Genomic DNA, 25,977 nt, shown 5'->3' with positions numbered 1-25,977 from the left:
TTCAATATTAATTAAGAATATCTATTTTTTGCAGGTTGATTATGACGATCCATATTATCCAGTATGGTTTCACGATTTGGTTCAAGGTCCAGTAGCAAAGGTCACCACATCACCTATGTATTTCACCCGATGATTTACCTTTCACACATACGAGTATGAGAGACATCGGGCAACGAGTAACTACGGAATATGTATGAAAGGTGAAACAGACTTTTACGGAATCTTGCAGGAGATTATTGAAGTGGAATTTCTGGGGTTATTGAAGCTAAAATGCATCCTCTTCAAATGTGAATGGTTCAATCCTGTTGTGAATCGAGGGATTCGGTATAACAAATTTGGTGTTGTGGATGTCAATTTTGGGAGAAGATATAACAAATTTGAGACTTTCATTTTAGCTTCACAAGCCGACCAAGTTAGCTTCCTTCCTTATCCTCGCCTTCGAACTTCCGGGATAAACTGGTTAGCTGCTATCAAAATTACACCTCGTGGACGCATTGTCGCTGGAGAAGAACCGCCTTTGCAAGAAGAAGATGCTATCACTGAAGTTGAGGTACCTGAACATCAAACTGATGAAATCCTTTTGATCGACCCGAAAAACTTTCAATATGAAGATCTTCCTGAAGATGCGACAGATGAATCACGTGAAGACGAGTTCGAGGGAAGCGACGATGATGATTATACTGATATTGATGAGAACAAAAACGATTTAGAGTGATGCAATATTGATGAGAACAAAAACGATTTTGAGTGATATAATATATGTAACAAATGTTGTATTTCTCTATTGTAATGTTCGTTTAAGGAAATATTGTTTTTATATCATATTAATGTATGTGTAACAAATGTTGTTTTATATAATATGTATTTCTTTAGATTTTAAAAAATTATTTGGAGTTTTAGGGTTTAAGTTGGAGAAAGAGTAAGAAGAAGTAAAGAAGAAGATGATGATGTTAAATGATATGTGACTTTGGGGTTTAAGGATTTCATTCTCGGGGTTTAGGGTTAAACGTAGTAAAGTCCTTGTAAAAATAACACGGGGCTGGTAACTTCGTCGTAAATGAAAAAAGACGGGCCTGTAACTTCGTCGTAAATGGTTAAATCAACTCCTCGTAATTTCGTCGTAAATGAAAAAAGACGGACCCTGGTAACTTCGTCGTAAATGAAAAAAGACGGGCCTGGTAACTTCGTCGTAACATTACGTGGAGTTTACGATGAATGCCTTTCTCTATACATGGAAATAAGGAGTTCAACCTTAAAGCCAAGCACGATGAGGAACTGAGACAAGCCCAGATTCAGGCCGAAACTGAATTGAAAGAGGTACCAACTGACACAATCAGGGGCGAAGCCACGTTTAGAGGTGTGGTGGCACGTGCACCCCCTTATTTATTGATATTTGAAATGTTACACCTAAAGTTACTATAGTTTCAGTTGATCAATTGGTAAAAACAGGGTTTGCACCCATAATGTCCTGAGTTCGAAACCCATTGCATGCAGATTTATTTTTTATCACTAATAATGTACCCATTAAATAATTCTTCTGGCTTCACCCCTGGACACAATTTGATAGTTTCGTAGGAATATGGAGACTCTGGTATTTAAGTGGTTTAAAGAGGTATAAATTAGGTGATAAACACTACAAGCATTGCCCTTCCAATGAAGAATGGAGAAGAGCTAGCACTATCTTTGAGCTCTTGAAGCCCTTTTATAGCATTAAGACTTTAATGTCAGGCAGAAACTATCACTATCTTTGACCAGGTATATCTGGATCACTTTCTCTATACATGGAATTAAGGAGTTCAACCTCAAAGCCAAGCACGATGAGGAACTGAGACAAGCTCAGATTCAGGCCGAAACTGAATTAAAAGAGGTACCAACTGACACAATTTTATAGTTTCGTAGGAATATGGAGACTCTGGTATTTAAGTGGTTTAAAGAGGTATAAATTAGGTGATAAACACTACAAGCATTGCCCTTCCAATGAAGAATGGAAAAGAGCTAGCACTATCTTTGAGCTCTTGAAGCCATTTTATAGCATTACGACTTTAATGTCTGGCAGAAGCTACTCTACTTAAAACTTGTATTTTGCTCATATTTGGAAGATTCAGTGCTTGTTGGAAGTTCATAAGAGCAATGAGGATGTCGTCATCCAGACAATGATTTCTAACATGAGGGAGAAGTTTGATAAATACTGGGAGGAGTATAGCGTGGTTCTTGCAATGGGGGCTGTCTTGGATCCTAGGATGAAGTTAAAGCTTTTGAAGCGTTTTTATGGCGAGCTTGATCCATTCACCTCCCAAGAAAAAGTTGATCATCTTGAGGATCAGCTTAGGAAGTTCTTTGATGATGACCGAAGACAGCTCTCTTTGACTCATGTTGTGAGCTTTACAAGACCATATTCTCGTGCTTCTGAGCAAGGAACAGAGACCGAGAACTTTGGTGTGTTGGATATAAGTTTCTGACGTTTATATATCTAATTCATTTGAAACTTTTTCTAATATTCATTCTAAACTTCTTATTATGTTTATTGAGAACATGATTTGTTTGAGTTAGATGATATTCCAGAGACTGCGGAACCAGGAAAGTCAGCGTTGGATATATATTTAGAGGAGCCAAAACTAGAAATGAGAGTTCATCCTGATTAGAATGTGTTGCGATATTGGAAAGAGAACATGCATCGTTTTGGCGCGCTAGCATTCATGGCAATGGTCATTCTCAGCATTCCTATTACCACTACGGCTTCTGAATCTTCTTTCAGTATTGGAGCTCACGTAATAAGCAAGTACAGAACTCGCCTTATTCCTAGAAATGTGCAAGCTTTATTGTGTACCAGTCTTGGATTCATGGCTATAAATTTGATGGTGAAGGTACAATCTTATATAAACTTTATATTCTTTGCTCAATTAAGTTTATATATTAATATTCGGTTTCCTATGAACTGTAGATGAAGATGATGAAGATGAGATAGTCATTATCCGGAAGGCTTCAAGTCAAGCACTAATAACTCCAAATAAAGACGATGTTAGTACCATGGAACTATAGCTGGTGGTGGTCTCATCCCTCACATCAACATAATAATAACAACTTTGCTTCTCTGTTTCTTAAGTGTTTTGAGAGAGTCTTTTAACTCTTTTGTGATGATTAAACTTTAGCATATGGTTTCTGTGTGTTTGTTGCTGATAAGTGATAGGTTTAGTAGAGATGTATAGTGTTCAACAATCTCTACTCTTTTGTGGCTTTTGTAGTTTCTTGGTTCATTGTTCTGAATGTTATGTACTCAAAATCTCCATCTAATGTCAGATTTTTTTTTAGATATTTGAACAGTCTCGAAAGTAATATTCTTTCGTCTGATAATATGTTTTAACGTTTCACTTGACATATGATAGCTTAGAAAATATTTCTACAGATATGTAATCTGTATTTTTTACAAAAGAGCTTGAACATCTCTACTTCACTGACAATATAACTTGCAGTGACATTGTCCAGTGCGTTGACAACAACTGTCGAGTTTCTGCTGAAGTGTAGACCCATATACAGAGGTTGGCGATCAACTTCGATATGGTTATATAATTTTTTTACATTATGAACATCCTCATAATCGGATGTATTTTTTTACGTTACTACAATACCAAAACGGTGCGTCAGCTAATTGGTTGAGTAAACATAGAATGTCTTTGGTGACAAGTATGATTGTTTATATTCTTTCAAGATTGACAAAGACGGATATTTGAAGTCTCTACAATGTCAATATCTAACGTAGGTTCATTATAAAGATGTTGAGTTGATGGGTCAACCATTAACCCATCTGATCCATGTAATTTAATAAATGGGTTGGGTTGATCCATGACCCATTAACAGTCAACTATTTGGGTTATGGGTTGGGTTGACCCATCTGACCCATTTTGACACCCCTAAATTATGTGGCATCTATGTTAGTAAGATCATGTTGTTGGATACGTCATATGTGGCATCTATGTTAGTAAAATTAATGTGTTATGTCACCAAAATTAGATGATGTAATAACTGATGAACTGATGTGCCAATTGAGATATGATTTGCCAAAAAAAACTTAAACAATATATGTTATTTACAAAAATTAAAATTTAGTTATATATTTACACGATTGTATAAAAACATATAGTAATATTTTAGTATGGTTTGATCATATTCCTTCACAGCTTATGTGAGTCAACGAAGACACCTTTATGAGCTTATTTGTCTCTTTATGCTGGGAAAAAAACGAAAATAGATTTATAAAAGTACGATTAATAAATTAAAAACATATGAAAATTGCTTCTTATATATCTCAATTCCCCTAACATTTCCATTTCTGGTAAATAATTGTATTCGTGGAGACGAAAAAAATTGATTTGGTTGATATATACGTGATATCACTCAAATTACCCTAAGGAGTGATTTATTCTCTCTCAAATAAGAGGTCGAGTTGTAGTACTTAGGGATCGAATTCACAGGGAGCTAGGGAACCAATTAGATCTAAACAATTTATGATTAAGCTAGACTAATAGTTTTAAAGAAGTAAATAAATATAGCAAAGCAGTAAACAAGTTGAACAAGACAATTGTTCAGCTTGGCAGAGATTTGTTTGATGGAAAGATGGTTGCTAGATCTAGGATTTCTATTCAGGTAATCAGGATTATAATGATATAGAGGCTAATTATTGCTTGGAAGATATTATAGAACTCAAACAATAACAATAATCTACCAGCTCTCGCATGTGTAGATTATCTATTACTAGATCTAAGATCTAAGATCTAAGATCTCAGCTCTCACATGTTGATCTGTAGAAAGTGTCGATCGATTATTCTATAGGAATATCGATCGATACACCTTTCACAATATCGATCGATTAATCTATTGGATCATCGATCGATATCGCTTCTAGCAAACTTTACGATCGGGTTGAATATGTGTTCACTAGGGTTCCTAAATCAACTCTCGTATGTTTCTAGCAATCCTAGCTCAATAGAATTCAGTTCAGAGAAAAGACCAAGCGATGGCATTGTGCCTAATGATTCTAAGATCAGAGTTCTAGTTCATGACTCTAGAACACAAGCAGTAAGAACATTCCTATGATGAATATCACAACTTAGCAGTTCTATATTTTGGGATAATCTCTCATAACCTATCTGAACCATAAACCTAACATGTGGATATATTCAGACATGAAGTTTGTCACATAAATCATAGATGAATAGATATAAAATTGCAATAGATATAAAACCCAAAGACAATGGAGTTCCAGGGAGTTCCAGGAGGACTCTGAAGGAGTTCCTCCTTTTTCTCCTAACTAAGAACAAGAATCAAAGAAAGCTTTTATAGCGTAGCCGTCAACAATGGCTTATAAATAACATAAATAGGGTTTATGGTCGACCAAGGGTATTCTGGTAATTTGTGGTTGCTTCTGGGCTTCAGTCGGTCATTAAATATGCTCGGCCCGCATTCTGGCATCCATATCGATCGATGTCAAGAGTTCTGCATCGATCGACATACGTTTCTCTTCTCGACAGCTTCCTCTCGCGAGGCAAACTGACCACTCCTAGGTAAAACAAGCATAACTTCTGCTACAGGATGCTGATTGACCTCAGACTGGCGGCATTGGAAATCTAACTCAAAACGATATCTTTTGTCAAAAGATGGGCTCAATATAACGGTGGAAAGGTCTCCATTAATAGTTAGACATCTGACGCGTCTGTGCAGTTCTGCACCTCAAAAGGCTTCAAAATCACCATATTTCTCCAGAACGTACCTGAACCTGTAAACACTCTAAATAGACTCTATATAGTAATAATTAGTTATTAAAACACTTATAGTCTATGGCTAAAAGTGGGTAAAATCCATGGTCTATCAACTCCCTTAGACTTACCCTTTTGCTTGTCCTCAAGCAAAACAGACGGGCAGCCTCTCTGAAAGAGGTTTGAAAACAGCAGGGACTCACAGGATTTAAAAACTTAGAATCATCACCTCTACAATATTGCAATCCACATCTAAGAAGTCCTAATCACAAAAGCACAGTATACCATATCCTAGCTTAGCAACCAAATTCACCTAGCCAACAACTTAGCAAATTCTGTCTGACATTCCCCTCTACCAACCTCATTTCTTAGCATAAATAAAAGTACAGGCTTTACCTTGGGAGTATCGATCACATGATGCAAGGATTTTCAAACAAGTATCTAGATCTGCAGGTAAAAGTTAGTTCCTACCTTTTCTCTCTACTAATTTCTCTCTTTAATCAACGTCTGCTTATATTGCAAGATCATTGACCAAGATTGGACAGGCTTCCATGAATCAAGCCTTAATGGTGGTTGCCACCAAGTCATGTTCACTTCTTTTTGACATATTTCCAAGAATTCATATGAATCGAACCTTGATAATTGCCGCCACCAAGTCCCGTTCGAAGTCTTTTTGTTGGAATCCTTATGAAGCAATCATTAATGGTTGTACCCACCAAGTTCTGTTCGGATTCCACCTAACTAACACATATATATATAATTTATATTTTTCTTTCTTTTTACTTTTTTCTTTCTTTTTCGTTTTTTTTTTTTTTTGAAAATAAATATCTCTACCTACAAATCTAGGGTCGAAATAGAGAAAGAAAAGATGATAAATCTACACAGGGCTTTACCTTCCAGACTTGTTTAAAGAATCCGATCCCATGTATAACAAGCCCCAAGACAAGCAGTTGAGTCAAGTTTATTGTTGGAGGTCAGCTTTCGTTCCTTCAAAACAACCTTAGCAAGAGTGGATAGTTGACAGGTTGATCCACTTTAGTATCTTTAGTGCTATCTGCAATCAGTAAGTCTAGAATGGTCCTAAAGAGTGGTTATATATCTAGCAAAATCTATAAGTTCATAATCCTCTTATTGACTCAATAATAACTTAATTTGAAAACATTTTAATATGACTAATAAGTAAATAAATATCAGTAAACCTCCCCCCAGACTTAAACTACACTGTCCCCAGTGTAAATTTAGTCGGAGCTATGAGCTATGGTTAGAAATAAATCATAAGGACTCAATGTAACAATAAAGAACGATATACCAGACCGGAATGAATGTCGACCGATGTAAGGATGTTGATATCGGTCGACGCAGGTAAAGCAATGTCGATCGATGTCGACAGGTTTGCGTCGGTCGATACATATGGCAATCGTTTACTCGGTTCTTCTTTTTTTTCCGATAAACAGTATCCTGCTACAGTAGTTTTGCTACAGTGATTTATACCCTAAGGAGTGATTTATATTCTCTCAAATAAGAGGTCGAGTTGTAGTACTTAGGAATCGAATTCACAGGGAGCTAGGGCAATTAGATCTAAACAGTTTATGATTAAGCTAGGCTAATAGTTTCAAAGCAGTAAATAAATATAGCAAAGCAGTAAACAAGTTGAACAAGATAATTGTTCAGCTTGGAAGGGATTTGTTTGATGGAAGGATGGTTGCTAGATCTAGGGTTTCTATTCAGGTAATCAGGATTATAATGATATAGAGGCTAATTGTTGCTTGCAAGATAAACAATAACAATAATCTACCAGCTCTCGCATGTGTAGATTATCTATTACTAGATCTAAGATCTAAGATCTCAGCTCTCACATGTTGATCTGTAGAAAGTGTCGATCGATTATTCTATAGGAATATCGATCGATACACCTTTCACAATATCGATCGATTAATCTATTGGATCATTGATCGATATCACTTCTAGCAAGCTTTACGATCGGGTTGAATATGTGTTCACTAGGGTTCCTAAATCAACTCTCGTATGTTTCTAGCAATCCTAGCTCAATAGAATTCAGTTCAGAGAAAAGACCAAGCAATGGCATTGTGCCTAATGATTCTAAGATCAGAGTTCTAGTTCATGACTCTAGAACACAAGCAGTAAGCACAATCCTATGATGAATATCACAGATTAGCATTTCTATATTTTGGGCTAATCTCTCATAACTTATCTGAACCTTAAACCTAACAGGTGGATATATTCAGACATGAAGTTTGTCACAGAAATCAGAGATGAATAGATATAAAATTGCAATAGATATAAAAACAAAGACAATGGAGTTCCAGGAGGACTCTGAAGGAGTTCCTCCTTTCTCTCCTAACTAAGAACAATAATCAAAGAAAGCTTTTATAGCGTAGCCATCAACAATGGCTTATAAATAACATAAATAGGGTTTATGGTCGTCCAAGGGTATTCTGGTAATTTTTGGTTGCTTTTGGGTTTCAGTCAGTCATATAATATGCTAGGCCCGCATTCTGGCATCCATATCGATCGATGTCAAGAGTTCTGCATCGATCGATGTTGGGGTCAAAAACGGTTACGACGAAGTTAACATTCAAAACGTCCGAAGAAAAAAACGAGAACTTTCTTCGACAAATACTTTTTCGAAATAGATTCTTTCTTACAAAAAGCTTTGCGGACGAAACATGAGACATCAGACAAGAGCTCAAAAAAGGTCGCTACGCAGCGACCAAAAGCGTGTTCCGCTCGGTCGCTACGTAGCGACCGAGCTCGAGCCAAAGCTCGGTCGCTACGTAGCGACCAAGCGTTCGTTCCGCTCGGTCGCTACGTAGCGATCGAGCCCGAGCCGAAGCTCGGTAGCGACCGAGCTCTTCCGAAACATTGATGCGACAATTAGTCTATGCATTCTTGTCTACCCTTCGATGCTATCTCCCGAAGACCGTAGCGAACCCATTTCATGTTTCCCGTCATTCTAAGTCATCGATCAAACTTTACGGTAAAAACCGCGGAAATTTCGTTCTTTATCGAAAGAAGTCGTAATAAACGCTTCGAGTCATAAGACGGCCCAAAGGGACCTAAGACATGACTCGAGGCCCAACTTATGATTTCTTAACCAACAGCCCATAAGCCGCATGACGGTTTACGCTTGGTTCGCAAGGAAAGATAAATGTCAAGTTTCCGCGGATAAATACGAAATTTTGAAGATAATTACGAGGATCGGAAAAAATGGAATATATCTTTTTTTATGCTATGACGGCTTAAGGGCAGAAGAGAAAAAGGGTAAACCAACCTAGGAGCCAGTATATAAGGAGTCCTAGGAGAGAAGCATGGGGGGAGATTTTTTCAGAGCAAACTTAGCACTTAGAGCAATTAGGCAACGTTCCGTTTTTGTTATTTCAAGCTGCGACTCAACTAGGTTTGGCAGTCTTAGGTTGTTAGAACTAGGAATCTCGCCGACAGCTCTCATAGCCGAGGCTTCTACCTTTTGTAACGCTCATACGCGAATTCGGAATAAAATCCTTTTGCTCTCTTTTACGATTTCTTATTTCTTTTCGTCTTTACTTGCGTGTTCTGATTGCTTGGCGTGTGGTTTAAAAGATATCTGGGACCTCTGGGAAATTAGGGTTTTCCTAACTTTCCTAATTTAAACAGAAATCGACAGTACGAATTTTGGTTCCCACAGTTTGGTGCTAGAAGGAGGAGGTCTGTGGATCAATCTAACCCGCAAAAGCCACTCAACAATCAGGAACGATATGCAAGACTCGAAGTGCGCGAACGTCATCTCGTTCAAGGGGGGGGAGCAACGGTCTCCTTGTTATCGAACTGACGATCCGAGATGTCGACGTGGCTAGGGTGCTAATCGACACCAGAAGTTCGGCCGATATCATCTTCAAAGATACTCTCGAGAAAATGGGGATCGATCAATCCGAAATCGTGAAATACCCTAGCCCACTACTGGGACTTTCAGGAGAAATAACCATGGCCTACGGGTCGATTAATCTCGCAGTCAAAGCCAGAACCGTGACAAGAGTCACAGAGTTTCTAGTCGTTGACCATCCCGCATCTTACAACGTTATCATGGGAACGCCATGGTTGAACACCATGCGTGCCATCCCATCAACGTACAATCTTTGCCTCAAGTTTCCAACCCTTAACGGAGTCGAGGTAATATGGGGAAACCCAAGAGTGTCACAGGTGTGTTACGCCGCAGAACAAAAACGAAAAAGTCCAGACCTCGAGACCACTCCTAGAAAGGCGGAGAAAAAGATCTCCAACAAGGATTCGCGAAGTCAAGATTCGGCGGAACTCTTCTGGCAGTCTCGTAACATCACGGCCCTAGGGGAAAAAAGCGAACCGACTTGCGAACCTGTGGTCACAGTCTGTCTCGACGAAGCATCTCCGGAACGATGCGTCAAGATCGGAGCCAATCTCCGCGAGCCTTTGAGGACAGAGCTCATAACCTCTCTAAAAAAGAACCTCAATACTTTCGCATGGGCCGCAGAAGATATGCCAGGGATCGACATTAACATAATGTGTCACGAATTAAATATAGATCCGACCTTCAAACCCGTCAAACAAAAAAAGCGGAAGCTAGGACCTGAAAGGGCTTCCACGGTAAACGACGAGGTAAAAAAATTGCTTAAAGTCGGGTCAATAACGGAAGTGAGGTATCCAGACTGGCTCGCTAACCCTGTAGTAGTTAAAAAGAAAAACGGGAAATTGCGAGTTTGCGTGGATTTTACCGACCTAAACAAGGCCTGTCCAAAAGATAGTTTCCCTCTGCGACATATCGATCGATTAGTAGATGCAACGGCGGGTAACAAAATTCTGTCTTTCATGGACACCTTCTCAGGTTACAATCAAATTATGATGAACCTTGACGATCGCGAGAAGACTGCGTTCATTACCGATCGCGGAACCTATTGTTACAGAGTAATGCCCTTCGGCCTCAAAAACGCTGGCGCAACTTACCAACGACTTGTGAACTGTATGTTCTTAAAACAACTCGGTAAAACGATGGAGGTTTATATCGACGACATGCTCGTAAAATCCCTCCAAGAAAAGGATCACGTTTCACATCTCGAGGAATGTTTCGCGCAGCTAAATTCTCATAACATGAAGCTAAACCCGCCAAAATGCAGGTTTGCTGTGGCATCAGGGGATTCCTCGGCTACCTAGTCACATTCCGCGGCATCAAAGCTAATCCAAAACAGATCAACGCACTGATCGAGATGGCTTCACTGAAGAATAAGCGGGAAGTCCAAAGGCTGACCGGTAGGGTCGCAGCACTTAACCGATTCATTTCACGATCAACGGACAAGTGCCTTCCCTTCTACGATGTCTTACGGGGAAATAAAAAATTTGAATGGTCGGAAGAATGCGAAAACGCTTTCCAACAGCTGAAGCGGTATTTAGCTTCCCCTCCAGTCCTCGTAAAACCCGTGGAGGGGGAACCTTTGTTCTTGTACATGGCTGTATCGGCAACAGCTGTGAGCGGCGTGCTGATCAGGGAAGAACGCGGCAAACAGAAACCTATTTTCTATATAAGCAAAACCTTGCTGGATGCCGAATCTAGGTACCCGCTAATGGAAAAATTAGCATGCACGGTCGTAACATCGGCCCAAAAACTAAGAACATATTTCCAATCCCACACGATCGGCGTCCTCACGACTTTTCCCCTACAGACGAGTCAATCGGGCCAGTTGGCCAAATGGGCGGTCGAATTGAGCGAGTACGATATCGAGTACCGACCGAGAACAAGCGCGAAATCTCAAGTGCTTGCAGACTTCTTGGTCGAACTACCGACAGAGACCATAACCAACGAGGAACCAAATTCCACTTGGCTCCTCCACGTCGACGGATCCTCGTCCTAGCAGGGATCAGGCATCGGAATTCGCCTCACATCTCCGACAAGCGAGATCTTAGAGCAATCATTCAGGCAGGAATTCCATGCCTCAAACAACGAGGCCGAATACGAAGCACTCATCGCAGGGCTGCGTTTAGCTCACGGCTTGAAGATACGAAACATCCATGCTTACTATAACTCCCAGTTAGTGGCAAGTCAGTTCAGCGGAGAGTATGAAGCCAGAGATGAACGGATGGACGCGTACCTCAAACTGGTCCAAAAACAAGCTCAAGAGTTTGACTGTTTTGCTCTTACGCAAATTCCCCGTTCCGAAAACGTCCAGGAAGATGCTCTCGCGGCCTTAGCATCAAGTTCTGACCCAGGACTTAAAAGGGTAATTCCGGTCGAGTTCATCGAACAACCGAGCATCGGACCACCAATCGTCGTCAACCTCATAGAAGGTCAAGATGACGAAGAAGAAGAAGTTACGATACAACCGCAATCAGAGCAATCCGATTACGGCTACGATACCCCATGACTGCAGACAATTCGAGACTACTTTATCAACGGACACCTACCCACTGAGAAATGGGCAGCCCGCAAAGTCCGAACACAGGCTGCGCGCTACGTAACAGTGGATGGCGAAATTTACAAATGGAGATTCTCCGGACCACTCATGACGTGCCTGGAAGAGGAAAAAGCAAGAAAAGTGATGGAAGAAGTACATTCTGGGTCCTGCGGCAACCACTCCGGTGGAAGATCGCTGGCAGTGAAAATCAAACGCCATGGATACTACTGGCCAACGATGATCGGAGATTGCGAGAAGTTCGCACGAAAATGCGAAAAATGGCAGAGGCATGCTCCAACCATCCGACAACCAGCAGAAGTTCTATCCTCCATCACATCGCCCAATCCCTTTATGCGCTGGGCCATGGACATCGTCGGTCCCCTTCATAATTCAAAGCAAAAGCGTTTCCTTTTAGTCCTCACCGATTTCTTTTCAAAATGGGTATAGGCAGATTCGTACGTGAGTATAAAAGATGTCCAAGTCGAAAATTTCGTATGGAGAAACATCATCTGTAGGCATGGAGTTCCTTACAAAATCGTAACCGATAACGGATCTCAGTTTATCTCCACCCGGTTTGAGGCGTTCTGCGAAAAATGGAAGATACGACTTAACAAGTCGACGCCCAGGTACCCGCAGTGTAACGGACAAGCTGAAACGATTAATAAAATCATTCTCGACGGACTGAAGAAACGCTTAGAGGCCAAAAAAGGCAGGTGGGCCGACGAACTCGAGGGAGTCCTCTGGTCCCACTGTGCCACCCCGAGGCGAGCAACAGAGAAACCCCTTTTGCTCTGGTGTACGGAACGGAATGCCCGATTCCCGCAGACGTAGAGTTCCCCGGTGTTCGAAGAAGATTACATCCCGAACAAGAGGAGCTCAACAACGCATTAACAAGCGCCGAGATTGAGCGCTCGTCCGAATCCAAAATTACTAACACGAAGCCGTAAAGTACTACAATTCCAACGTACGGAATCGCAGATTTAATCAAAGAGATCTGGTCCTTCGCAAAGTCTTCCAAAAGACCGTTGAACGAAACGCGGGAAAACTTGGAGCAAACTAGGAAGAGCCCTATAAAATCAAAAAAGTCGTCCGATCGGGCTCCTACGAAATAGCCAACATGCAAGGCGTAAAAATTCCAAGGACCTGGAATGCGATGCATCTCAAAAAATACTATCACTAAACAAACCAACTCACAATGACCGAACTACGAGACGTCTTGATCTCCATAAGGAGTACGTAGGCAGTTTGTCGAAAGGCGAATTCAGCTGTCCCCCCTCATTTAAAAGGGGGGGGGGTGGATACGTATACTCGTATACTCTCAAATTCGAAAACATCCTGCCACGCCTTCGATGTTTCTGATATATCTTAACCAAGCAAATTATTTTTTATCCGCAAAACATTTTTGATATTCGGAAATAAATCAGCTATTAGGGAGAAACAGCCTTTGGTATCGCGAGACGTTGCAGGAGATGCCTCGAGAGTTACTTCTTCCGAACGACGAAAACGGACACTCCGTCAAAAAAATGATGAACATTTTAACATATATTTTGCGCAAAAACTCCAAACGACGGCATCTGCCGCCAAGTCCGGTGCTGATCAAATCGAACTCTCGAACGTCCTAAACAGACATAGCCATCTCACGAAGATGACTCTCGTACATCCGACACAAGGATAATAGCGCTATAAAAGAAACCCAAAATTTTGGTCCAACACTTTCGATTGGCTTAAAAATTGTCTCCGGAGAGATGCTCGATTCATATCCAACAAGTCATATAAGCCGAGAACCTATCGCGGACTTAAAATCGGTACGAATCAGGTTAAAATCGCGACAGATAAATCAATAGCTGACTAGTCACCGCATAAAATCTTAAAACCGAAAGTAAACCTAGGTCTTGCCCTAAACCCAACGCGCTGGTCTCTAACATCTCAAGGCATGATATCCAAAAGATACGAGATCCCAAACCATGCCTCTATGTTTATATTCGACATCTTCAGATATCCCACGAAGTCGATATCTCGAGGAAAAACTCTCGAAACGGATCTCGAACAAAACATTTCACATCGAAGAAGGATATGAGACGACAACTCATCACCCTTCTTCCACGCCATACGTAAGCTTATGAAAGATGCAACTCGATCATCTTGTCATAAAGAGAAAGCCGCAGAGCGGCAGGGATTCAAAGCCACATACGGCCAGTTCCGAAACACGAAATGAGGCCATTTAAGGCCGAAACATAAAACATAAAAAAAAGTCTCTCGCAAGAGATCTAACCAAAGTCATCCTCAGAAGTCACGCTCCCTCTTCACCCGTTGCTTCGTCCAAGCCTGGAGCCGCATCACCTCCGCTTTCTCCGAGCACCGGATCTTTCCCCTCCGGGCCTTCTGAACACGTCGGAAAAAAGCACGCTGATTTCAGGTCAGCTAGGATGAGATCGAAATCTCCATCCACGACTGCCAAATCTCCCTTGCAGCCGAACAGTTGATCCTCTTCTGCCTCTAAGGTCGGAGGACTCTCACTCTGGAACGACTGAACCACAGCCATCCCGCCCTCAATCGTCGCCAAGGCTAAATCCCTATTCTGGATGCACTCGAGGGAGCCCAGAAATGTGGAGATCTTCGCCAAGTGAGCCTGAAACTCAGAACGAAGAGCGTCCTTGGCCTCTCAGATCCCGCGGCTCGCTAATCCTGCATCGCCCTCGATCTGACGCTGAAGCCGACGCACCTCCGAAGATTTGGCCTTCCTGGTTTTCTTCTCCTTAAGCAATGAACTTGCCGTCTTCCCGAGGTCCCTCTCGAGCTCCCCTATCGCGACCTCGAGTTTCGACACTTTAACGGAGTGAGAATCCTTGACAGCCGTCAGCATGGCGTCGATTTCAGACCATCTACCCTGCAGCTCCAACAACTCCCCGGCAAGACGACTGGTCTCAGAACCGCACTCGCTGATCATCCCGTCTATCAACGACATGAACTGCGAAACGAGAAGAAAGTTAGGGATTTTTTGTCTTTTAGAGAAATATATAACAATCAAGAGATTAGGTGAGCGACAAACCTTTCCGCGAAGCCCCGACGCTATGCTCGAGTCTCCTTGCTGTGAAGATTCCCCGTCACCGCCCTTGGTAAACTTCCTCTTTTGGCCCTTAGGCTGAGCAACCGGAACAACACTAGGAGCGCGCAGCGCTAGAACGATCTCTTTCCTGGCCGGAGGAGGAGGCATAGAGTCAGAAGCCCTCTCCTTATCCTCGACGAGGATCGGAATCGTGGACGATCCGGCAGGTAAAGTCGAAGCATCCGGAACGCCCGAGCCTGCGAGAGTTCCCACATCTCGTGGAGTTACGACCTCGGTCCCATTACCCGGAGCAATGGCCAGTGCAGAAGAGGATGGGAACTTGGAGCCGGCTCGAACCTGCTCCTTCTCGTCTTGGCGATGAACTAGTCTCTCTCGAAAGGAGAGATGGTCGGCAACGCAAGCCGGCGCTTCGACCGGATAAGTCGGAATCGGAGCCGGAGAGGTGGTCTCGCCCATCTCAACATCGGAACTTCTCTTGTTACCATGGGAAGAAGACATGTTGAAGGCAAAATATTTGGAGCTAGAGAGTTTTTGGAGGTTTGAAGAAGGGAAGGTGTGAAGCAAATGAATGACAAGAGCTCACTACTTACAGAAGTATGGGCTCGGAATTTTATATTTTTAATATATGCTTTCTCAAGAATTTTCTTCCGCGGAGTTTGAAGTAAACTTCGTTCAATACGCCTAACTTTTCCAAAATCGTCAAACCGTGCGCTAGAGTCTCGACTCAAATGAGCTGGGGGGGGGGGGGGCTAACTGTTGGGGTCAAAAATGGTTACGACGAAGTTAACATTCAAAACGTCCGAAGAAGAAAACGAGAACTTTCTTCGACAAATACTTTTTCAAAATAGATTCTTTCTTACGAAAAGCTTTGCGGAGAAAACACGAGACATCGGACAAGAGCTCGAAAAAGGTCGCTACGCAGCGACCGAATGCGTGTTCCACTCGGTTGCTACGCAGCGACCGAACGCGTCGCCCGTTCCGTTCGGTCGCTACGTAGCGACTGAGCTCTAGCCAAAGCTCAGTCGCTACGTAGCGACCGAACGTCCGTTCCGCTCGGTCGCTAAGCGTCTGTTCCGCTTGGTCGCTATGTAGCGACCGAGCTCGAGCCGAAGCTCGGTCGCTGCATCGTGACCGAGCGTTCGCTCTGCAAGGTCGCTACGTAGCGACCGAGCTCGAGCCGAAGCTTGGTCGCTACGTAGCGACCGAGAGTTCGTTCCGCTCAGTCACTACGTAGCGACCGAGCGTTCGATCCGCTCGGTCGCTACGTACCGTCCGTTCCGCTCGGTCGCTACGTAGCGTCCGTTCCGCTCGGTCGCTACGTAGCGACCGAGCTCTTCCAAAACATCGATGCGACAATTAGTCCATGCATTCTCGTCTACCCTTCGATGCTATCTCCCGAAGACCATACCAAACCTATTTCATGTTTCCCGCCATTCTAAGTCATCGATCAAACTTTACGGTAAAAACCGCGAAAAGTTTGTTCTTTATCGAAAGAAGCCGTAATAAACGCTTCAAGTCAAGAGACGGCCCAAAGGGACCTAAAACATGACTCGAGGCCCAACTTATGATTTCTTAACCAACAGCTCGTAAGCCGCATGACGGTTTACACTTGGTTCGCAAGGAAAGATTAATGTCAAGTTTTCGCGGATAAATACAAAATTTTGAAGATAATTACGAGGATCAGAAAAAATGGAATATCTCCATTTTTATGCTATGATGGCTTAAGGGCAGAAGAGGAAAAGCGCAAACCGACCTAGGAGCCAGTATATAAGGAGTCCTAGGCGAGAAGCATTGGGGGAGGTTTTTTCAGAGCAAACTTAGCACTTAGAGCAATTAGACAACTTTCCGTTTTTGTTATTTCGAGCTGCGACTCAACTAGGTTTGGCAGTCTTTGGTTGTTAGAACTAGGTATCTCGCCGAGAGCTCTCATAGCCGAGGCTTCTACCTTGTTGTAACGCTCATACGCGAATTCGGAATAAAACTCCTTTTGCTCTCTTTTACGATTTCTTATTTCTTATCGTCTTTACTTGCGTGTTCTGATTGCTTGGCGTGTGGTTTAACAAATATCCAGGACATCTAGTAAATTGGGGTTTTCCTAACTTTACTAATTTAAATGGAAATAGACAGTGTGAATTTTGGTTCCCACAATCGACATACGTTCCTCTTCTCGACAGCTTCCTCTCGCGAGGCAGACTAGCCACTCCTCAGTAAAATGGGCATAACTTCTGCTACAGGATGCTGATTGACCTCAGACCGGCGGCATTGGAAAGCTAACTCAAAGCTATATCTTGTATCAACAGATGGCCTCAATATAAAGGTGGGAAGAACTCCATCCATAGCTAGACATCTGACGCGTCTGTGCAGTTCTGCACCTCAAAAGACTCCAAAATCACCATATTTCTCCAGAACGTACCTGAACCTGTAAACACTCTAAACAGACTATATAGTAATAATTAGTTATTAAAACACTTATAGACTATGGATAAAAGTGGGTAAAATCCATGGTCTATCAATATGTTAATAAAATGTGTTTAAACTAGAGCACTAGAATGATAGGTGATATATCAAAAAGAGATTACTAATATCGTGTGAATAAAGAGGAAACAAAATGAAAAACCATGAGGTGATTGTAGAATAAGTAAACAAATCTCTAAAATAAACTAACACATTGGCCATCCAGCGAATGAGGTACACATGCAGAGAACGGGTGTGAAACCACATGTGGCGACAGTTAAGGGGTTACAAAATAGTATCAAAGGTAAACTCAAATATGCATGGAGTCCAGTGGGCTCATACAATCCGGGGTAACAGCTTTGATGTGCACCGAAGACGTTGTACTTTGTAAAGTGAAAGTGATTTTTCGGCGAAAGGTGATTTCGACGTCTCCTTCAGTTGCTCGCGTCAGCGACATCTCCATCGGTGGCTCGCGTTGGCGACGTCTCTCTCGGTAGTTCTCCTCGAGGCGACGGAGCTCTCTGTCGGTTGCTCTTCTGAAATCGAAAGATAAGCGATTGTTGTGTTCTTTATTATGCATGTCTTAGATTATGCATCTTCTTGGTCTGATCGGTTGTTTTTCTTTGTAGTTTGTTGGTTCTCCTCGAATCTGTCTCTCGGTGGGTCTTCTCCTCGAAGCTTTCCCTCGGTGCCTCACCTCAAATCGAAAGGTAAAACGGTTCTTCCGTTGTTTGTTAGCTAGCAGAAACTGAATCATTACTTTGGGTAGACGCTTAGGTATCACTCACCCAGAGTCACCCAATCTAGTGAGGTTGAAGTGACAAGTTTAGCTTCCATCCTGAGTCGATGAGATTTTACGGATGGATCATCGAAAGCGCATGAAACTTATTCAGCACAAGACTGGTATAGTATTCAAGAAGGTTTTGATGGTTTGATGGGGGCAAAAAATATGAGAGGCGGCCTATCACCATTACACTTGAAAATAAAAGCGCTTATCTGGTCCATGGAATGTATGCAGAATATACGCCAGTTTCACATCATATTTGCAACTGATTGTTCTCAATTGGTAAATATGGTTTCAACATTAGAAGAATGACTTGCTTTTGCAACTTACATGAAGGACATCAAGCTTCGAAGGGGAAGTTTCAACCACTCAGAGATCATTCATATATCTCGAACACAAAATTTAAAAGCGGATGGTCTTGCACATAGTGTAGGAATCAATCGTCTTTTGTCGTTCATTTGGATGCAGAGTTACCAGTTTGGTTGTAGGGTCTTAGATCAGTCTGTTTAAGTTGATGACAAAAAAAACTTAAATGTATATTTAAAAAGACCTTCATGAAAGTATATTCATCAATACCTTATTGTATATGACTTATATGTATTTTTAGCAAGATATTTTTCAAAATGTATTACGTCTTCATTAAGTTTGGAAACATTCACGAATAAGTATAACATCTTCCTAAATATGTATTTAGTCTTCATAAATTTAAATTATAATTTAGGAAAATTTTCTTAAATATGTATAACATCTTTTAAAGTTTTAAGAAAACATTGCTAAATGTGTATAATGTATTTATAAAATTTAGAAAACTTTTTTATATTTGTGTATTTAAAAATTTATTCATAAATTTGTATTTATGGAAAAAAAATTATGCATGTATATTTATAAGGATATTTTTAATTTGAATTACATATTTATTTAGGGAGACATTTCGGACTATGTATAACATCTCCTTTAAATTTAGGAATACATTTATGATGATATATATAACATCTTCCCACATTTTATGAAATCCTTCCGAAAGGTTACGAAAATATTTCTAAATATGTATGATATTTTTCGTGAATTTAATTTATATGTATATTTAGAAAAAAGATTACTAAATATGCATTACATATTTTTAAAATTTAAGAAGATATTTCTAAATATGTATATCTTTATAAAATTTAGGAAAACTTTAATAAATTCTGTATAAGTGAATATCAAAGTTTTTAAAATATACTTTATAGTAAAATTTCTAATATTTTGAAGATGTCATATACATTTAAGAAGACTTTACTACATATAAGTTACATTCAAAAAGTTTAATTTAAGAAAACTTTCTTGACTTCCAAAAAACATTGAAAAAATAAATTAAATTATTATTCTTAATTTTAAAATTTAATAAAATTTAATATATATATATATATATATATATATATTTATTTTTATATATTTTATAATTAATAAACTATAACTGTTTTTACCCATCAATGGATTTTATTTTTGAAACTTTTTTCTTTAAATGCTAGTTCTGGAACATAACTATATTTTATTGCCATTTAATTGAACAGCCCATATACATTTATTCATATGTACCACAATACTAAAAAAATCTGGATGAACCTGGTTAACATGTGACATGTATCTTTTTCGTTTATATAATTGAGTGGTCCAATCATGTTTTAAAGATATTGGGTAAAAGGTCAACTCACACCTTTAAAATAAGAGAAATTGGCACTATTGCACCTAAAGCTACATTTAAATTGCAATATACCCTTAGCTTTAGAATCCACATTTTTTTGACTATTTTATCCTTACTAGTTACCTTTCTAAGACACAGACCAACAATGTCGCATGACAGAGGACTATCTTTTACACATTGATCTGTGTTTGCGTCCGACAGACTCTCCTACACATTATCCTCTCCTTTCATTTCTCTATCTTTTCTCTCCTCTCCATTTTTTATCAACTCTTCTCTTTTTTTATCTTGTTTTTTTATTCTTTCCACTTTACTTTATGTAATTATGAATTTCCATCAAATTAAATTCTCTTTTAAAATACTATTTGCTATCGATTACACCAAGATATTTTTCGCTGTCTCATGATGAAAAATCTCTTGTAGCATTTAACTCATATTTTTGCTACTAATTGTGTTATTAACTGTTAATAATATTTATTGGTTAGTAACAACATGCTCATTAAGTGTATGACAGAAAATTTTCAACTAAATATTACTTTATATCCTTGTTTTCATTAAGTCCGAATGGCATTCTTGTTGCACTACTAATTCAAAAATTATAACTATTATATCAATTTTTTCCGCTATTAAGTGTTGGATTGGTCGCTAGTTTTAGTTACTTATGTATTTGTTAACCACTACCGTATTTTTTAGCAACTAATATATTAAAAGTTTCCAGAAGTGTAGCTAATGATTTTAAGTTCACACTTAGCCGCTAAGACGTTCATTACCTAATGTGTTTAAGTTCAATTTGTCATTAAATACATAATTACCTGCTAAGACGTATATTAACTAATTGTTTGTTAACCACTTACTAACTTTTTCTACTAACAATTGGATGTATATTTTATTTAGACAATTTGTTTCTTTTTTTTTAACGACCAGACAATTTTCTTATTATTCGTTTTTCATGTAGAAATTAAGTCACCGTTAACAGTATCAATGGTCGTTACTGATCACTATATCCCACTAACATGAAACTTAACGACTAAACAACTATGTACCCTATTTGTTATTAACGACTAACCAACTATGTAGCAATGATTATATTTTAAATATTATATAGCATATTGTTTTGAACATAAACACCTATACACATATATATTTTCATATTTATATATAATTGTATAAAGCCTAGTACTCAGTACAATCTATACTTGTCCTTCTATATATATAGCAACCAACCAATTTGATATTATTAATAATTAGTAATGTACATATAAATTATAGTTAATAATTAGAGAAATTGGTGTATATGTCCCCATATTGGTCAGTAACACAGTAATTTCAATGGTAACATTTTTATTTGTCACTATCAATGAACGTAGCATGCTAACATATAATTTAACATACGTAATGTTAAAATATTTTTAATAAATATATTTGTTTACTAAAATGTTAATGTTTTAATATTAGATACGTTCTTTATTGTTACCAATTTATTTCACATTGGATAGTTAAACTTAATGTTTGAACCGATAATAATATATATTTGTAGTTCTTAAACAATTGTCATTAGTGGTAATTAATAAATTTTAACATTCTCATTGTTTGTCTAATAATATATACATAATTTTCAATCGAGTACAAAATCGAGAGGATATCCAAAGGACTTTTTGTTGTATTGCCTCCTACGAAAGGGTCCACATCTGCAAAAAAACACATTCTCTGAAATTCTCCATCTGACACAATCTTTTACTTTCTGCGATTCTTCTATTTTTCAAAGGGGTATAATCGTCACTTGTGAGCCAAAATGGTGGACAAGTTGGGCTTTATAATTTATTAGGGAAATCTACAAATTTGAATCTTAAATGGGTATATTTACCTAAAGCACTCTAAAAATAAAGTAATTTGTTCTGTACCGCGTGTTTGTTTGTTTCTTTTCCAAATATAAAATAATGAAATTTAATTCAAATATAAAATATATGTTTATTCACAAGATATGAGTACTTTAATCTTTCATTATATAATTTTTTTCCGAAATGATCTTTCATTATATAATTAAGTTGAAGATATCAACTTTCTATTAGTTCTTCGAGAGTAGTATACCATGTAAGAACATTATTTTTTTTATAAAATTTACTTATAAATGTGGGTCTTATAACTTTTATTAATTCAAAATTTCTTCACTCTTTAACTAGTAAGACTGAAAAAGAAGAAAAAAATATAAAATTTGATGAACTTGTAAAAGTTATTCATAAAGAATATTTATATATTTAAAATACATTGACCTAGGTAAAAAATATGTTTCGGTCAGTAAATGTATATAATATATAGAAAATATTACATTGTAGATCACATTTACAGTTTTGATAACATCCTAGGACACTTTCTTCTACCCATACACTTTTTCTAACTATTTGATCAAATTGTCGTTAGCTTTTCTAACTAAAACTGAACCATTCTCCTTCCACGAACTTTCTTCTTTCCTTTTATAATTGGTGGTCTCATTCTCTTCGTTAATTTTCTCTTCATCTTTTTTATTTTTTTGAACACCCTCTTCATCTTTATCAAGTTTTTTTTTAATTAAAACATAGAGAAATTGTCAAAAATATCATTTTTAAAGTACCACTTTTCATGGTTACACTAACCACTTTTGCTCTCATCTTTAATGAAGGGTAAAAGACAATTATAACCTTTTGATTACCTTTGACAAAAAAAACATATGGTTAACTAATCTAAACTTAAAACATCAACTGTAAACCCTAAATCATCAACTTTAAACCCTAAACCATGAAACATCAACTCTAAACCCTAAATCCCGAAACATAAACTCTAAACCCTAAAACTTCAAATCTAAACCCTAAAACATCAACTCTAAATCCTAAACTTAAACCCTAAACCCTAAATCTAAACTTAAAACATCAACTTTAAACCCTAAATCATCAACTCTAAACCCTAAACCATGAAACATCAACTCTAAATCCTAAACTCCGAAACATCCACTCTAAACCCTTCAAATCAAAACCCTAAAACATCACCTCTAAACCCCAAATGTAAACCCTAAACGTAAACCCTAAACCTTAAATTATTTTGAAATTCGAACCCTAAACCCTAAAACCCTAAACCTTCAAATCTAAACCCTAAAACATCAACTCTAAACCCTAAACGTAAACCCTAAACCCTAAATCTTCAAATCCAAACCCTAAAACATCAACTCTAGGGTTTTAGGGTTTAGGGTTTAGGATTTAGGGTTTAAAGTTAAGGTTTAGGGTTTAGGGTTTAGAGTTGATGTTTAGGGTTTAGGGTTAATTTTTTAGGTTTTAGGGTTTAGAGTTTACTTTTTAGGGTTTAGGGTTTAGTGTTGATAGTTTAGGGTTTAGTGTTGATGGTTTAGAGTTTAGAGTTGAAGTTTAGGGTTGAGGGTTTAGAGTTGATGTTTTAGGGTTTAGAGTTGAAGGTTTAGGGTTTAGGGTTTAGAGTTGATGTTTCGGGATTTAGGGTTTAGTGTTGATGTTTCGGGGTTTAGGGTTTATTTCAAAAAAAAATAGGGTTTAGGATTGATGGTTTAGGGTTTAGAGTTCGTATTTCAAAAAAAAAAAAGGGTTTAGGATTGATGGTTTAAGGTTTAGAGTTGAGTTTTAGGGTTTGGATTTCGAAATAGTATAATTTAGAAAAAAATTAAAAAAATTATTCGAATCAAGGGAACTAGAATCTTTAGAATCTCAACTAGAATCACGTTGTTATTGCATTTAGTTAAGAAAAAGTATCCTAAGAGCAATAAGTGCTCTACATATACTATATAAATTAGATACTGGCATTTATTAGATACTGGCATTAATTACTGGGTCTTCGTAATTGAATAATAATTAGATCTAATCTAACTATAGTCTAATGATTCAAAATTAAACTAGTGTATTGTGTTATGTATAACAGATTAGATCTTAACCATAGTCTAATAAATTCAATATTAAAAGACCGGGTATAGATGATTGATTAAGTTTATTTCAATAATTCATTAATTACTGGGTCATGATGAAACGCAATTGAGATAATAAAAAATAAACTTGTTGAAATTGACCATCAAAAACAGTATATGATTAATTGAATTGATCCAGAGTTAGTGCATCTTTCAACCAAAAAACTTTGCAATGGCTGATTTTCCCTCCTCTTCCCAAGAAGTCTCTAAACAATAGCAAGTGTTCATCAGTTTTAGCGGGAAAGATCTGCGCCATAACTTCATTAGCCATCTGGAGGGAGCTTTCAAGCTGGCTGATATCAACTACTACATAGACTACAAAGAGCCCCCGAGCGAAAGCCAAAATGTTTTTTTCAAGAGAATCCAGCAATCACAAATCGCATTACCAATCTTTTCAAGCCAGTACGTGATACGAGCCGTTTGTGCTCGCGTAACGGGTGCCGTGATTACAGGTAAGAGTAGAAATAACTTGATTGCAAAGCTTCCTTTAACCCTAGTCTCTCTTGAGAATAAGGTTAATGCTGGAAGATGATTCTTTATTGATAATTAGATATGTTTATATAGGGCTATTACAAATCATAACCCTAAGTAAGAAAGGAAAACTACTTAATATCTAGAATAGGAAAAATACCAAAATCTCTATTAATGCTTTAAGGAAAATACTAGTTTCTAGTCTTCTTTCTCTGGTACGTGATACCATAACGTGTATCATTACTCCCCTCCTCGACAAGGAGCTTGTCCTCAAGCTCTATCTCTGGAAATGCTTCACATAAGTTCTCTGCATCTTCCCATGTCGCAGTCTCTGATGCTTCATTCCACTTGACAAGAACTTGTCGAATACCTCCATGAATGCGAGCTCGAAGACACTTGATTGGTGTAGCCGTTAACACTCGTCCCTGAAAAACCGGTGGTAGCAGAGGCTCTGTATTGGGTCGGTCTCCTTTGTGCGCTTTAAGCAGTGAGATGTGGAAAACATCATGAATTTGAGACCCAGCCGGAAGATGGAGACGATAGGAAACTGTTCCCACACTAGCTAGTACTTCAAATGGTTCATAATACTTGGGAGATAGCTTTGTGAACGCTCTCTTTGCGACGGTGAGCTGTCGGTAAGGATGTAACTTCAACCAAACCCAGTCTCCAATATTGAATTCAGCTGCGCGATGATGTTTATCATATACAGCTTTCATTCTGTTCTGAGCTTCCATCAAACGTTCCCGTGCCACTGCTAAGAACTCATCTCTTCTTTCCAACTCAACATCAACAGCTTCAACTTTGGAACTCCCTGTAGTATAGTCCAAAAGTCGAGGTGGTTCTCTCCCATAAACCATCCTAAATGGTGTATCTTTGAGACTAGTGTGGTAGGATGTGTTGTAGCAATACTCAATCCAAGGACGCCAAGTAAGCCATTGCCGTGGCTCATCACCTGTAACACACCGAAGATACATCTCTAACATCCTATTAACCACCTCCGTTTGTCCATCAGATTCCGGTCGATAGGCAGTCGTGAAACACAGGTTAGTACCCATAAGTCTGAACAATTCACGCCAAAAAATGCTACGAAAGACCTTGTCTCTGTCTGATACAATTGTTTCTGGAATCCCATGCAATCTTACAATGTCTCGGAAGAACGCTTGAGCTACAGAAACAGCAGTATAAGGATGACTTAAGGCAATGAAATGTGCGTACTTAGAGAAGCGATCGACCACCATCAGAATAACTGTCTTTCCTGAAACTTTTGGCAATGCTTCAACAAAATCAATAGAGATGTCAGCCCATATTTTAGTTGGAATCGTCAGTGGTTGCATCAATCCTGCGGGTTGAAGTGTTTCCCATTTATTTTTCTGACAAACCTGACAAGTACTCACAA

This window comes from Brassica napus, chromosome C7 (genome assembly GCF_020379485.1).
Source record: "Brassica napus cultivar Da-Ae chromosome C7, Da-Ae, whole genome shotgun sequence".
Classification (NCBI taxonomy): Eukaryota; Viridiplantae; Streptophyta; class Magnoliopsida; order Brassicales; family Brassicaceae; genus Brassica; species Brassica napus.
Note: the sequence above shows the minus strand (reverse complement) of the source record.